Raw genomic sequence first — 15681 nt, 5'->3', positions numbered from 1 at the left:
ACAAAGGTAACTATGAATACGGTTGAGAGAGGAAGGTGGGGAGCATGTGAGACACCACAAGAAAGGAGGAAAGATAAAGACTGGGACTGTGTAACTTGGTGAAATCTAGAGTATCCAACAATTGTGATAAAATGTACAAGTATGTTGTTTTATGAGGGAGAACAAGCAAATGTCAACCTTGCAAGGTGTTAAAAATGGGGAGGCATTGGGGGAGGGATGCAATCATCATAAACTAGAGACTGTAACTAATAGAATCATTGTATTATGCTTCCTTTAATGTAACAAAGGTGATATACCAAGGTGAATGCAGATAAGAGGGGGGGATAGGGGAGGCATGTTAGATACTTGACATTGGTGGTATTGTCTGATTCTTTATTCTACTTTGATTTAAGGTTATTTTTCCTTTTGCTGCTTCCTAGCTGTCTTTTTTTTTTCCTCTTTCTTTTGCCTCTCTACCTTCTTTGACTCTCCCTCCTTCCTTGTGGAAGAAATGTAGATGCTCTTATATAGATAATGGTGAAGGTGGTGAACACATAAATGTATGACCATGCAGAAAACCATCGATTATTTACTTGGGATGGAATGTATGGTGAGTGAACAAAACCATATTAAAAAAAATGGGTTGATGACAAAACCTCGAGGGCAATATACTGAGTGAAATAAGCCAGACACATTAGGACAATTATTGCAGGGTCTCACTGATAGGAACTAATTATAATATGTAAACTCATAGACATGAAATATAAGGTACCAAGATATAGGACAAGGCTTAAGAATGGGGAGTGGTTGCTTAGTATGAGCAGAATGTTCAATTAGGATGAACTTAAATGTTTGGAAATGAACAGGGGTGTTGGTAGCAAGATGTGAGAATAACTAACAGCGCCAAATGGTGTGTGAATGAGGAGGAAAGGGGAAGCTCAGAGTCGTATATGTCACCAGAAGGAAAGTTGGAGGTCAAAAGATGGGAATGTATAAAACTGAATCCTATGGTGGGCAATGTCCATGATCAACTGTACAAATACCTGAAATCACTTCCATGAACCAGAACAAATGTATGACAATACAATTAGAAGTTAATAATAGAGGGGCATATAGGGAAGAACTATATACCTATTACAAACTATATACTACAGTTAGTAGTATTTCAACATTTTTTCATAAACTATATCTATACTACGAGTCAACAATTGAGGGAGGTTGGTTAGGGATAGGGGAGGATTAGAGTTTCCTTTTCTTTTTTTCTTTTTTCATCGTTCACTTTATTTCTTGTCTAGAGTAATGAAAAGTTTCTAAAAATTGAACAAAAATTAAGTGTGATGGATGCACAGCTGTATGAGTGTACCCAGGGGCAAGTGATTGTACACTTTGGATCTTTGGATAATTGTATGGTATCTGAACAATCTCAATAAAAATGGAAAAAAAAAAAGTATTAACCAGTTTTTAACAATGAAAACTTAGAAAATATTTCCATCCATATTTAGAAATCCTGCCTATAAAATCATGACTAGAACTATCCTCAATTCATTTTGGGGTTTTCTTTCTCAGATTATACTTTCATTTTTAAACAAATATACGGTTTAGAATGAATTTTAAGATAACACATAGTATTTTTAAAATAAATTCCACAACTACCAAAATAGAAAATAAAATATACATTATTATACATTACCTTTCACCCACATTTATAGTATCAGGAAAAAAAAGAGTCATTATTTGTAAGTAATGGATGTACTTCTAACCCCATGGATATTGAAAGAAAAAAAAGTACATTTTGCTGCTGTATCAGAAAGGGCTTTGTAAAATGGCATGTAGACAATTACATTTCCGGGAACATTCAATTGGCCAGCTATCTTGGCTAAATTACAATAATGTGCATTTTGGCAAATCATATCATCTTACTAAGTCATTTTAAACGTATGCTGTGCATTACTTCTCTTATCTCTCAAAAAAATGTATCCAGAATGCTTCAAACTTAAAGGAATATGCAGATATGCCCTGGATATCTCATCATAACCATCCTTGCTTTGCAGGAAGCCAGGCTCCTTTCTCTAAGTAGATCTTATACTCCTAGCAGGTATGAATACAAAGGTCCACTTCTATCTTCACTGTCACCACCATGATAGCATGGTAAGTTTGGTACAGTGGATGACATATTTGTTAAAGGCCTTATTTTATAAAGGGTAAATAGCTGATAAACACCTCTCCTTCCATTATCAGAGACTGTCAGGAAAGTGTCCCTTCTATGTCAATGGAATAGGTTTATAACTTTCAAAACCTAAAGCCTTTTTTGCACAATTTCTTCCACTATACAATACTGTTCATATTCACTTATGAGATCACATTATGTATGAAACAGTGATCTTGAGAAATGGGGGTAAAGGCATTCATATGCATAGTTAAAATAGATGTATGTGGGGCTCTGGAATATAAAACTATGATTTAATTGTGTCTACTCTTGATGCCATTGAAGAGTATTATCCTATGCATAATAAACAGGGTTTTGAAAGGTTGAATATAAAACATTATAGTGTTTCTTGTCAACTTACATTGGGAACTCTATTGTGACCCTTACAAATAATCTGTAAATATGCTTTCTGCCTAATCACGAAAAGTGATAAATATTATACTCTGTTAGTTTGTCTTTGTTTTCACAGATACTCTCTCTGTCCATGAGTAAATGTAAAGAGCAAAATAAAATCCAACTGAAGACTATTATAAATTCTGGCTTACTTATATTTCACATGTGACAATGTCTATTGATCTTAAAATAGTAGAAATTAAATTATCAGCATGACTACATAAATTTCATGTGTAAATACAGAAAACCATAAGTGTCCAGCTCACTGGCAAGTGTCTCACCACTTATGCCACTGGATCAGTAGGAGTTGGTAGAAACATTATAAGCCATTCAAATCTTATTAATAATAAACATTATGGTTTATGAAGCATTATCAATAGCCTTGCCTTCAGTCAAAAACCAGCCACCTAAATAAAAATATAACCTTCTGCTCCTGGCTTTTTGTTCAAAATACATTAATATTGCAATTAGATTTCTGAAAATTACTAGTTATGGGCTGAGTAGTAATAAGCAGATTAAATGATCTGAGTTTAGTTTGAGTTGGGGCACTAAGAGTGAAACAAAGGCAAAAAAGGACCAAAGAGAAGGCAGGTAACTAAACATGAACCAAACAGGGATGGATTCTCCAGTCTGGGAATATGGCACACTCAGCATTCAAAAAATGTGTGTTCCAGTCATTGCACTAGGTACTATCTTCAAATATTTGAAAAGGATCACTTAGGAAAATTGGATTTTTATTACAGTTGTACCTAGGCAAACGTGTTAAAATAAAATATTCCCAAATCTGAAGTCCAGGATGACTCTACAACTAAATGTATATAGCCAAAGTGATTAAGACTGTTCATACTCAAAGTAATTAGGTCTATGCTTTGACTAGAAAGAGATTACCATTTTTTAAAGCAGAAACATAAGATCCATAGACTATAAATATTTTATCCCATTTTAGGACATTTAGAAAATGGGAAATACAGTAATATTTTAATAACCATTTTAATATGACATACATAAGCTTACTTGAAGTGGACTTTTCTCTAGAACTGCATTTGGCATTTACCAGGCACTGAGTAAATAGTTGTTGAGGGAATGTTGAATGTTTTAGTAATTTTTTTATTTCTCAAAATAAAAAATACAACATAAAATTGATGTTAATTGACTTCTGAATTATGATTATTTGATGTTTAAAGCAAATTAGGACATAGTTTTGCTACCACCTGTTAGAGCAAGATGAACACTTAGATAGCAAAACCTCTTTAACTTCACAATACACCAAAGCAAGGTCGTTCGCTCAAGTTATTGGGAGAAGTTCAGAACAAACATCCCTGTAATCCTTTTGTAATCATCAGCATGCAGAGGATGAAGACCATTTCCTCTACCTTTGGATGCGGCCCTTGAACATTTATATATATATATATATATTTTATTATTGAGATTGTTCATGTACCATACAACTATCCAAAGATCCAAAGTGTACAATCAATTGCCCATACCATCATACAGTGTGGGAAACTGAGCCTTCCATGCTGCCTGAGGCATATCTAGGGTGGTGGCTTAGAACGCTGAGCCGCAGGCCTGCATAGAATGCCATGCAGGCCCGCCCTGTAAAGATGTGTAACTTGTGACTATGATGATGAATGTAAACACCTGATGTAAGTCTTGTGACTATGACGATGACGCTTCTGATATACACCTGATGTAAGTCTTGTGACTATGATGTAAACATCTGAGGTACACCTGATGTAAATGCACCTGATGTAGACATAGGTCATGTGGGCACTCCCGAGCCCGAGGACCTCGAGCATGTGCACCTAATGCTCTGTAATAAATAGCTGGAGCAACTCAGCATTGTTGTCCACTCGCCCTAGAGGCAGTGGGTCCCCTGCTCCCTTAACTCTTAGCTTTGTGTCCGTGTCTCATTCCTGCGTCGCCCTGTCAGCAATAATACAGCTGTGTATCCATCACCACAATTAATTTTTTTCCAATTTTTAGAACATTTTCATTACTCCAGAAAAGAAATCCTCCCATATCCCTAACCAGCACCCCCTCCCCTCCATTATTGATTCACAGTATTGGTATAGTACATTTGTTACTGTTGATGAAAGAATGTTAAAATACTACTAACTGTAGTATACAGTTTGCAATAGGTATATAGGTTTTCCTATATGTCTCTCTATTATTAACTTCTAGTCATACTGTCATACATTTATTCTAGTTCATGGAAGAGATTTCTGATATTTGTATAGTTAATCACGGACATTGTCCACCACAAGATTCACTGTTTTATATATTCCCATCTTTTAACCTCCGACTCTCCTTCTGGTGACATACATGACTGAGCTTACCCTTTCCACCATCTTCACACACCTTTCAGCACTGTTAGTTACTCTCACAACATGCTACCATCACCCCTGTCCATTTCCAAATGTTTAAGTTCACCCTAGTTGAACATTCTGCTCATAATAAGCTACTGCTCCCCATTCTTTAGCCCTGGTTCTATATCCTGGTGACTTATATTTCATGTCTATGAGTTAACATATTATAATTAGCTCATATCAGTGATAATCTGCAATATTGCCTTTATGTGTCTGTCTTATTTCACTCAATATAGGCCCTCAAGTTTCCTTCATCAAACCATTTCTTTTAAGACAGTTTTGTTCACACACCATACGTTCTGTCCTAAGTAAACAATCGTTGGTTCTCTATATAGTAACATAATTATGTATTCAGCACCATCACCACTATCTATATAAGGACATCTCCATTTCTTCCACAAAAGGAGGAAGAGTCAAAGAAGGCAGAGAGACCAAAGAAAAAGAAAAGAGAAAGAGAGAGAGAAAAAAAGCAACAACAACAACAACAAAAACATGACAGTGAGAAAGCAACAAAAGAAAAGACAGGTTTAACCTAAAGTAGAATAAAGAGTCACACAATATCACCAATGTCAGGAATCCCATGTCCTTCCCCTATTCCCATTCCCCATATGCATTTAGCTTTGGTATATAGCCTTTGTTTTATTAAAGGAAGCATAATACAGTGTTTCTATTAATTATAGTCTCCAGTTTGCATTGATTGTATTTTCCCCCCAATCGTACCCTATTTTTAACACCTTGCAATGTTGACATTCATTTGTTCTACTTCATGTAAAAACACATTTGTACATTTTATTACAATCATTGAGCACCCTAGGTTTCCCTGAGTTACACAGTCCCAGTCTTTATCCTTTGTCTTTTGTTCTGGTGTCCCACCTGGTCCCAACCTTCCTCTTTCAACCACACTCACAGTCATCTTTGTTCAGTGTACTTACATTGCTGTGCTACTATCTACCAAACTTGTTTTCCAAACCTCTCACTCCTGTTTTTTCCTTTCTGTCTGAAGTGCTTCCTTTAATGTTTCCTGCAGAGCAGATATCTTTTTCACAAACTCTGCCATTGTCTGTTTGTCTGAGAATATTTTAAGCTCTCCCTCATATTCGAAGGACAGTTTTGCTGGATATAGGACTCTTGGTTGGTGGTTTTTCTCTTTCGGTATTTAAATATATCACACCATTTCCTTCTTGCCTCCATGGTTTCTATTGAGAAATCTGCACATAGTCTTATCAAGCTTCCATTGTATGTGATAGATCACTTTTCTCTTGCTGCTTTCAGGATTCTCTTTATATTTGACACTTGATGATCTGATTATTAAGTGTCTTGGAGTATGCCTATTCAGATTTATTCCGTTTGGAGTATGCCACGCTTCTTGGATCCATAATTTTATGTCTTTCATAAGAGATGGGAAATTTTCATTGATTAATTCCTCCATTATTGCTTCTTCCCCTTTTTCCTTCTCTTCTCCTTCTGGGATACTAATGACATGTACATTCCTGATATTTGTTTTGTCCTTAAGTTCCTGGAGACATTGCTCATATTTTTCCATTCTTTGCTCTATCTGTTCTTTTGTGTGTAGGCTTTTCAAGTGCCTTGTTCTCCATTCCTGAGCATTTTCTTCTGCCTCTTGAGATCTGCTGTTGTATGTTTCCATTGTGTCTTTCATCTCTTGTATTGTGCCTTTCATTTCCATAGATTCTGCCAGTTGGTTTTTCGAACTTTCAATTTCTACCTTATGTATGCCCAGTGTTTTCATTATACAGTTCATCTCTTTTCCCGTATCTTCCCTAAACGTTTTGAATTGACTTAGTATTAGTTGTTTCAATTCCTGTATCTCAGTTGAAGTGTAAGAAGTGAAGTGTAAGAAGTTCCTAACTTCGTTTTTCGTAGTGTAAGTTGTAGTTTTCTGTTGTCTAGGCATGGTTTCCTTGGTTACCCCAATCAGGTTTTCCCAGACCAAAATGGGCTCCAGTCCCAGAAGGAAGAACTATTCAGTATCTGGTTTCCCTGAGGGTGTGTCAGAAAATTGGTACAACCTGTGAGGCCTCGGGTCACTGTGCTTTTCTATCCAGCAGGTGGCACCTGTCAGCCTGTAACTCCAGACTGGTGTAAGAAAGTGTGGCCCATGGCTGTTTTCCCCCAGGCTCTAGGGTCTGGTTCTGAATGGAAGGCGGGTAGTAGATCTGGGCCCCACCCCTTTCCTCTTAGGGAAGATAGACCCGTTAGGGAGAGGTCATTAGTATTTCAATGGTTTCTCTCTGCCTGTGCTATCTCCACCTTTGTCCGAGTCAGAGTACTGGGAACCGAAAATGGCTGATGCTTTCTACACTGAGCCAAAACATGGACAGAAAGTCCCCTTCAGGGCTAGTCCATGGCCATCCTCTGGCTCTCCAAGGTCAAGTCTTCACCCAAAGCCTCTGTCTGCTTGTTGGGGATCCATATCGAGCGGTCCACGCTTCTTAATTAAAACCCCAGTTGGAGCTCAGCTGAATAGCATTTGCTTTCTCAGAGAGAGCTGCTCCCTAGCTCCACAAGGCTTTGCATCTCAGGCCATGGTGGGAGGGAGCTCCCAGCTTGGATCCACAGTTTTTACTTACAGATTTTATGCTGCAATCTTGGGCATTCTTCCCAATTCAGGTTGGTGCATGATGAGTGGACGGTCATGTTTGTCTACCCACAGTTATTCTGGATTATTTACTGTTGTTCCTGGTTGTTTGCTAGTTGTTCCAGGGGGGTTAACTAGCTTCCACTCCTCTCTATGCCACCATCTTAGATCCTCCTCCCTTGAACATTTTTAAAAACAAGTACTTTGTAAGAACAGGCAATGAGACACTGATGCCCCATAGAAATCAGTCTGAGAGATGACTAATTCATGCCTTCGCTGAGTCTTTCACAGCAAACTCTTTTTTTCCCATTTTAAAAAAGCCACACAAACTCCAGCCACTAACCACATAAACTCTAAGTTATTTGCTAGATACTTGATAACACTGAGGGAAAACGTCAAACATTCTTGTCAGGGGAAAGCATGAAAAAAGTTCTGACTCTTACAAGTTAACTTCAAGGTAAGATTAATTATTGATTAGCAAAGCCTGGATATATAATGATTGCTATCAATATTTTAATACTTTCAGTGCTAATTTTGTTCTTACCATCATGATTTGTCTACCAAAGAAGCCTGAGAGATGTTTACTTTCAGTGAGGTCTGCTATAATGATCATCTTAAGAAGGTTTCAAATATTTTGAAATGCTTTGAAGCTTCCTCCTCTTTAATTTCTAATATTAAACAAACTGAACAAGAAAGATTCACATTTCATTCACGCAGATGAACTATCGTACCATTTTCAGCCAGCTCATGAAAGGTTAGATTGCTAGTTTCTAAACATTATATTTTCAATCCCCACCTATAAATGCTGCAATTCACATGGCATTCAGACTTGTGTTTTGTCATAGGAGTTTTGCAGTAATTCATAAAACCTCAACTTTATAAAATTAGAAATTTACTTTAGCAAATAGCCCAATTCAACCTAACTCTTCCCTAGAGCCAAGACTGCAGAAAACCCTACCTTAAAATGTATCAGATTTCAGAATCTGATTTTTGACTTTAAAGGTCAAAAATTAAGTATGTCACAAATATAGTGTGGACAAATAAGAAGAATTTAAAACTCTGCTTTAGCTCCTCAGAGTCCACTACCCAGAGGGAAAAGATGCTGACAAGAGCATCAGCTCAAGAAAATCTCAGACTCTGAAGACAACCTCCAAATTGCCTCAGGGGATAAAGCCAAAATTGCAATGGCTAGTACCAAGGCTCCATGGCAGCTAAGGAGACAGTCAACAAGGATTTCGAACTGCCCAGGGTATTTAAGGACTAGAGGGGCTATTCTGGGGACAGTACTCACTAGGGAAAGAGTCACACTAGATATTTAAAAATAAAATAAAGTAAAATTCTGTGTGCACAATCCCCATGTTCTCCCAGACAGTAGCCACAGATTTGTCCACATGTATTTTTAACATCATACACCTGTTGCTTCTGTACATCCTCCTGACCCCCACCTACGACCAAGTACTTCAACCCTATCAGTGATACTGTCATGTCCCAGACAGTAGCTCTGTCCTATCAAGCGATTTCTGTAAATCTTGTAGCCATCTACACACTGGGTACCTGCTAGGGAAGTAGATACTGTCCAGCCTGCCACTGCCAGGAACCTGGTCATCATCCTCAACGCTTTCTCACCCACCACATCTGAACAATCACTAGATGCTACTGATACCCATCGCATCATGTCACTCTCCAACTTAAAATGTTTCAGGGGTCTCCCACTGTACTCAAGATATTGGCCAAGCTCTCCATCATGTGTTCAGGATTCAGCCCTCGCTTATTTACCCAGCCTCATCTCTCATAGTTCCTATAAAACTTAACTCCTTCCAGTATCCCAGAAACCCTGGTTCTTTCTCACCTTGGAACTGTCTAAGTGTAGTCTAGTCTCACCTTGTGGGGCTGAACTAATTCTCTTCCAAGATATGACAAGCCAGACAGACATAGCCCATTATGTTTTGTTCATGAACAAACCTTTTTCTTAGTACTCTAACATTACTCTTTCATTGGAGACAAAATTTCTAGGGACAAGAATATTCATAATCTAGCCACAGAAATTCGAATTACCATTTATTGAATACCTACTATGTCCTCGTCACAATTCTAAACATTTATTTGCACTAACTTATCTAATCCTCAGAATGATCCTATGAGTCAATACAGTTATTATTCCCACTTTATAGATGAGGAAACTGAGACAGAGAGATTAAGCAAGATGACAAAGCTACTAAGTGGGGGAGCCAGGATTCAGACTGGGACATGTAGTTCCAGAGCATCGACTCTTAACTACTAAACTTGAATGCTGCTCCAGAGATAGTCAGGGAAAACAAACTATGTCTGAATTTATGATAGATAATGGTAAATGCACATCAACTGACATTAATAAAAATCTTTCAATTTCATGGTTTAGCATAGTTGTGATGACCAATGACTGATACCCATCGCATCAGTCTGCAAATCTAAATGGCTCTGCAAGAACCTTTATAATGCAAACTTTATATCCACCTAGCTCAGTTTGCACTTCACCAGGGAAAATTTTCCATATTATATTAACATTTTAGGCCAACTTTGAGAAATAATAAAGTGGAAATATCACACTATAGAATTATGCTGCTAACCAAAAAACTACATACTTAATGTTACAGAAACGTGGGTTCCCAATGCTTTGAAATCTAAATTATGTCATTTTACCATTTATAGTTTATTAACAAAATTAGATGCAGTCTTTTTTTTATATTAACTGCTGTATATTTTTTCTGATGTTAAATCAATATAGTTTCCATTTTTCATGTAAGAGAAATTTAGAAAATTAAACACATCAGACAAACGGTCATAATGCAACCATAAATTGAAATCTGAAAGATTAAAATTATGGCTATTATTTATCATGCATATTTGCATCCCCAAATAGTAAAAGTCTTACTTGCTTGTCTTAGGTTCCTATAAGTATAAAAGTAAAATATGGATTAACAGATTGGCCTTTTCCCTCTTCCAGAAAAAATATTTAATTCCTGGACACAGAATAAGTGGTCAATAAATACTCGATTGACTGATTCCTGTAATAAGCTTGTTTAGTTATGAAAACATCTGATACTTAGAATTATAAGTAGTGAGGAAGTAAAAAGCTCAGTAACTACTTAATGTCTAGTTACAGTGAACCTTATTAAAATCATTTGAAGGTTAGGATAAAAAAATAAGAACATTTTAGCAATTAATTGGCAAACTAGCTTTAGTAGTGCAGAGCAAAACTATTATGAAATAGCTTTTCAAAAAATATTTTGAAATAGCAAAGGCAATTTTCAAAGTAGCCTTTGTGTACTTGGTTATTCTTTCAATTACACACATTTATTGAGCACACACCATGCAGAATACGGAAGTAGCTGCTTGGCAAACACCAGTGAATGAATAGATCTAGTCCTGTGGAGCTCAAACCCCAGAGGGAGGTTATACCATCACACAACAAGAGTCTCAAGATGGTAGGTCACCTTCACGAGATTAAACTACGAAACCATGAAGTCACTGAAATGCATCTCCCTACCTTTCCTTTCTGTACCTCTGAAAGCTCCTTAAGAATAGCCTCTTACCACCCCCACTTAGGCCTGGTCTCTATAAGAAGTATTTACTCCAAAACCATCCTTTTCTCTTATTCCAGATTCAAATTCCATTTCCTCAATGCTCAGTACTTAGCTCCATGCATTTTTTATGATGATGTTTTTTACAAAGAGGAATGACTCACTGATTGAAAACTTCAGGCAATAGCATAATATGTTACAGGGAATGTGGGTTTATTTGGAGGAGAGGTTTATCTGGGTCTGCAAGATTCTACTTAGGGATTTCTGCCTCTGAAGGCACATAAGGTTGACTATGAATGGCATCACCTTTGGGAAGAAGCCACAGCCAAGAATGTTTGGCAAAATGAATGTTCCAAAGGGCAGGGATAGTGAAATCCTTAAAGAAGAGTAGGATAGAAAATTCTGAAAGGGCAGATCATAATCATCTAAAACAAAAGAAGGCCAGAATAATATTTCCACTTATCTGAAAAGTACTCAAATATACAGCTCAAATGTTTGGTCCTAACATCCTGTCCTTCAAACATCCTGTAAATCCATTTCAACATAACACCAGGATCTTTAAATACCAAATAATTTAAAGTCAATAGAAGAATTTATATAATGCTCTAAACTGAAAACTTGCTCTGTTTTTAATATGAGTCTTGTTGCTTCTGTTAGAAAATGAACAAGTAACTCTTTGAAGCCTTACCATGTTGACAGTGGCATTGCACCTTTAGGTCCCTCAGGTGTCATGAAGTCCTGGGACGGTAATAAGCCAAGGCCATGTCTCAAGTCTGAAACATGTCACAAACAGAAAAAAAGGCCCCTTGGACTGTCTTTCCTTGATTTCCCTGACTGATCACAACTTTGCCAACTACCATACAGCATCACTAACATGTCCAGGATTTTATTTTTCCTGCAATAAACCAAGTAGGGCAAAGTTGTACACTGAGCACAGGATAGCCACTAGATGGGCAATCAGCATTAGCTCTTGTGAGATTCAGCCCTTTTTTCTTAAAAATAACTTGTAGGAAAATGTTCTATTTCCTCACAAAGGTAGTTTTCCTCCTACTTACAAATGTTTGTTGATCTGAACAAACTCTTGCTTTGTTAACAAATTAAACAAAAATGCTTTTAAAGTTCAACCATAATGAAATATTTCATCCAGACTTCATTATTTGCCATTTCCATGCCTCCTCTTCAGAATTTCTGAGTACTCCCCCACTTGCACCAAAGGGACAGATGAAAAATCTGTTCCCAAGCTACTTTTAGAGAAGTAAAAACTTGGAAATTCACTCTGTAGCTAAGAAAGCCTATCATTATAGCTTTTTCAAAGACATCCTGTAAATATCCAGAATTGAACAAAGTAGGCAAGATTTTTAAAGAACAACTGGGGTCTTACTTTCAATATCAGTGAAAGCATGGCTCTTTTCAATGGCTCCCCATTGCCATCCAGATTGCCTTACCATGGTTTGCCTCCTGTCCCCCACCCCCACTTGAAGACTGCATCCTCCTATATGTTTGCCCTGAATTATCCCAGTGGTAATAAACATCAGTAGGTATTTTAATTGTCCTCTCAGTTGTCTGTATCCCTTACTAGACTGGAAACCACTTAAGGGTAAAGATTGTTTCTCTGTCACTACTAGGAATGATGTACCTAGCATATAGTGGACACTTAAACATTTGTTCTATGAATGACTTCCTCCCCTAGAGATGATGGACAACAATAAAACCAGGTAAGTTTTAAAGGAATTGAAAGACCTAAGGTCCAGGGAGCTTCGAATGCCACAGAGTCAATTTCCTTTGCAGGTACCAAGAAGTTAATTGGGTTGGTAGTTAAGGGGTGGGAATCCAGTGGTGACTCTTAACAAGCCTAGAGATTGACCCAATTGTCAATCGTGGTGTTCTTAGCGTGAAAAAGAAGTTGCCCTATAGCTAATCTAAAGACCTAGAAGTAGAGATAAGCACAACAGGGAGAGATCAATTATTCAAAATTTGAATTTTCAAATAATTTAGAGACCAAATGTGTTACCTGATAGACTAACCTTATAATTCTGAAAAGCCACATACCCTGTTGGCTGCTACATAATGAGGCATGCCTTCACATACCATTTGGGGTTATTGCAATTTTTTCTTCATTTAAAATTTGTAACCAAGAACTGACTCTATAGCTTATGCTTAGCTGGGGGAGGACTTAGAACTATTTCAGATAGGAGGAGGAAGAATAATAACGAGAAAGGAAGAATAAATAGTAGAAGGAGGTAAATGGAAAAGAAAGAGGAAGGAAGGGGAAGAAGGATCAGAAACAGGAGTACAAAAAGGCTCACATCTACTTAGGGTGACCTCGGTCATTATTAGATTGTTTGCAGTATCCTCCAATTTGTTGCTGAAGATGAGATTGACCTCACTTTACTGACATGATAAATCTTCAGTGAAATACCAAACCATGAGCTCAGATAAAGAGGAAGAGGGTAATGGTAGGTGATGATGGTAGAGCTTAGCATGGCCAGGCACCATTCCAGTACTTTACAAATATGTGCTCATTTGACCCTCACAACTGCCATATCAAGCAGGTTCTATTATTATTCCCATTTAACAGATGAGGAAAGTGAGGAACAAAGAGGGAAAGTAAAAGCACAATGGTCACACAGCCAGGAAGTGGCAGAGCCAAATACTCACCTAGGAAGTCTGCTTGCAAAACTCTCATCCACTGAACTCTGCTGTAATAGTTTTCAATGACTTAGATTGGGTCTTTCGTAAAAATGCAGATGCTTACTGCAGATAAATTAATTTAAAACCTCCACTGTGGCAACCAAAAAAAAAAAAAAAGAGCAAATATGAAGCAGGAACTCTTAAATAATTTTTAAAATTTCATCAACGTTCTAGAGACCCCTTTCTATAATTTAACACTCTTCTTTAGATCACTGATTGTCATTTGAAACCTCAAACATGGATGAAGGTGATATCTCTGAGGAAAACATTCTTTTGGCTCCATCTTTAGTCACAAAGATTTAACAAACATTGCCAGAATAACACACTTCAACAGTTTCTATTATCATATAATCTCCGTGCTCAAAACTCTCGAGGAATTCCCCATCATAGTGAGTAAATGTTTCAGCATGGTAAATGGTGTCCTCCATCAATCTACTCCCTACCTTTCCTATCTTGCCATCCCCTTTTTTTCAGTACAGTCTTTTTTATCTTCAGTAATATAAACTTATTCTTCTGTTTTTCTCATGGTCCTTTGCTCACTTGGGATACCTCTTCTCCTTTGCATCAATTTCAAATCCATAATCTACAAATTTATTTCATGCAAAAAGCTTGTTTACCCCAATTTAGATGGCTCTTCCCTATCTATGCTATTTTATAATAGTAGAGATGTTTCAAGTCAAGTAACTGGTGTTCTACTAAATAGGTTTTCTTCTCTCTAAGGAAAAAGATCATGTTTTCTCCTTGTTTGTCTTTCTCCAAAGCACTCAATATGCATTGTTCATACAGAAAATTAAATTGTTGCAAAAGTGAGCAAGTCAAAAATGAAATAAAATTTTATGATACATGAAAACAACAAAAGACTGAACAAAAAAAATTAGCCAGGAAAGGAAAAATAGGGGATAAATGGTAATATAAAAAATGATTAAAAAAAAATTAGAAACACTTTTTCTTCCATTACTTATCAATGATAAAGGAACAAAAAGTACTTGATAAACTGTCATGTATATGGAAGTACTTAATTTGTGTTACCAAAAGATGATTTAGTTAAATACCCAATGACATAGTGTAGATCACTGGGTCTCAAAATTTTGTGTACATCACAATCAACAGGAGGGCTTGTTAAACGCCTAGTTCATGATTCAGTCAGTCTGGGGAACTGAAAAGAGTAGTTTCTCTTTTGAAGCTAGTTTTGTTCCTAATTTTAAAATATTAAATAAATATGTATATATAATAACATATGTAATATAGTATTTATAACAAATACATATAAGTACTAAATAAATAGTATTTATTATTCTGCTTTATTGATAGCACAATCAGCCTTATTTTAAACATGATGGTGATTTTAAGAAAGGTACCATTAAATGCATGATCTCTGTTTTAGGAGCTATCAAAGCAGAAAAATCTCCAATTGCTGAGTATTCAGGTTTATATTCTTGGTAGAGGTGATGCTGTTCCTGGTCTGCAAACCTTGCCCTGTATTTATTTATTTATTTTTAACAAATTACCAAGTGATACAGATGCTGCTGGTTCAAGGACCACATCTTGAGAACTCTGCTTTGGATCTTTGTTTTGTTGATTACAGTAAGGACACTATGCCAGTTTGAATGTATTATGTCCCCCCAAAACGCCAATATCTTTGATGTAATCTTGTGTGGGCAGACATGTCAGTGTTGATTAGATTGTAATTCTTTGAGTGTTTCCATGGAGATGTGACCCACCCAACCGTGGGTGATGACTCTGACTGGATAATTTCCATAGAGGTGTGACCCCACCCATTCAGGATGGGTCTGAATTAGTTCACTTGGATACTATATAAGCTCTGACAGAAGGAGCAAGCTTGCTATAGCCAAGAGGGACACTTTGAAGAATGCACAGGAGCTG

Source organism: Choloepus didactylus, chromosome 22 (genome assembly GCF_015220235.1).
Source record: "Choloepus didactylus isolate mChoDid1 chromosome 22, mChoDid1.pri, whole genome shotgun sequence".
NCBI lineage: Eukaryota > Metazoa > Chordata > Mammalia > Pilosa > Megalonychidae > Choloepus > Choloepus didactylus.
Note: the sequence above shows the minus strand (reverse complement) of the source record.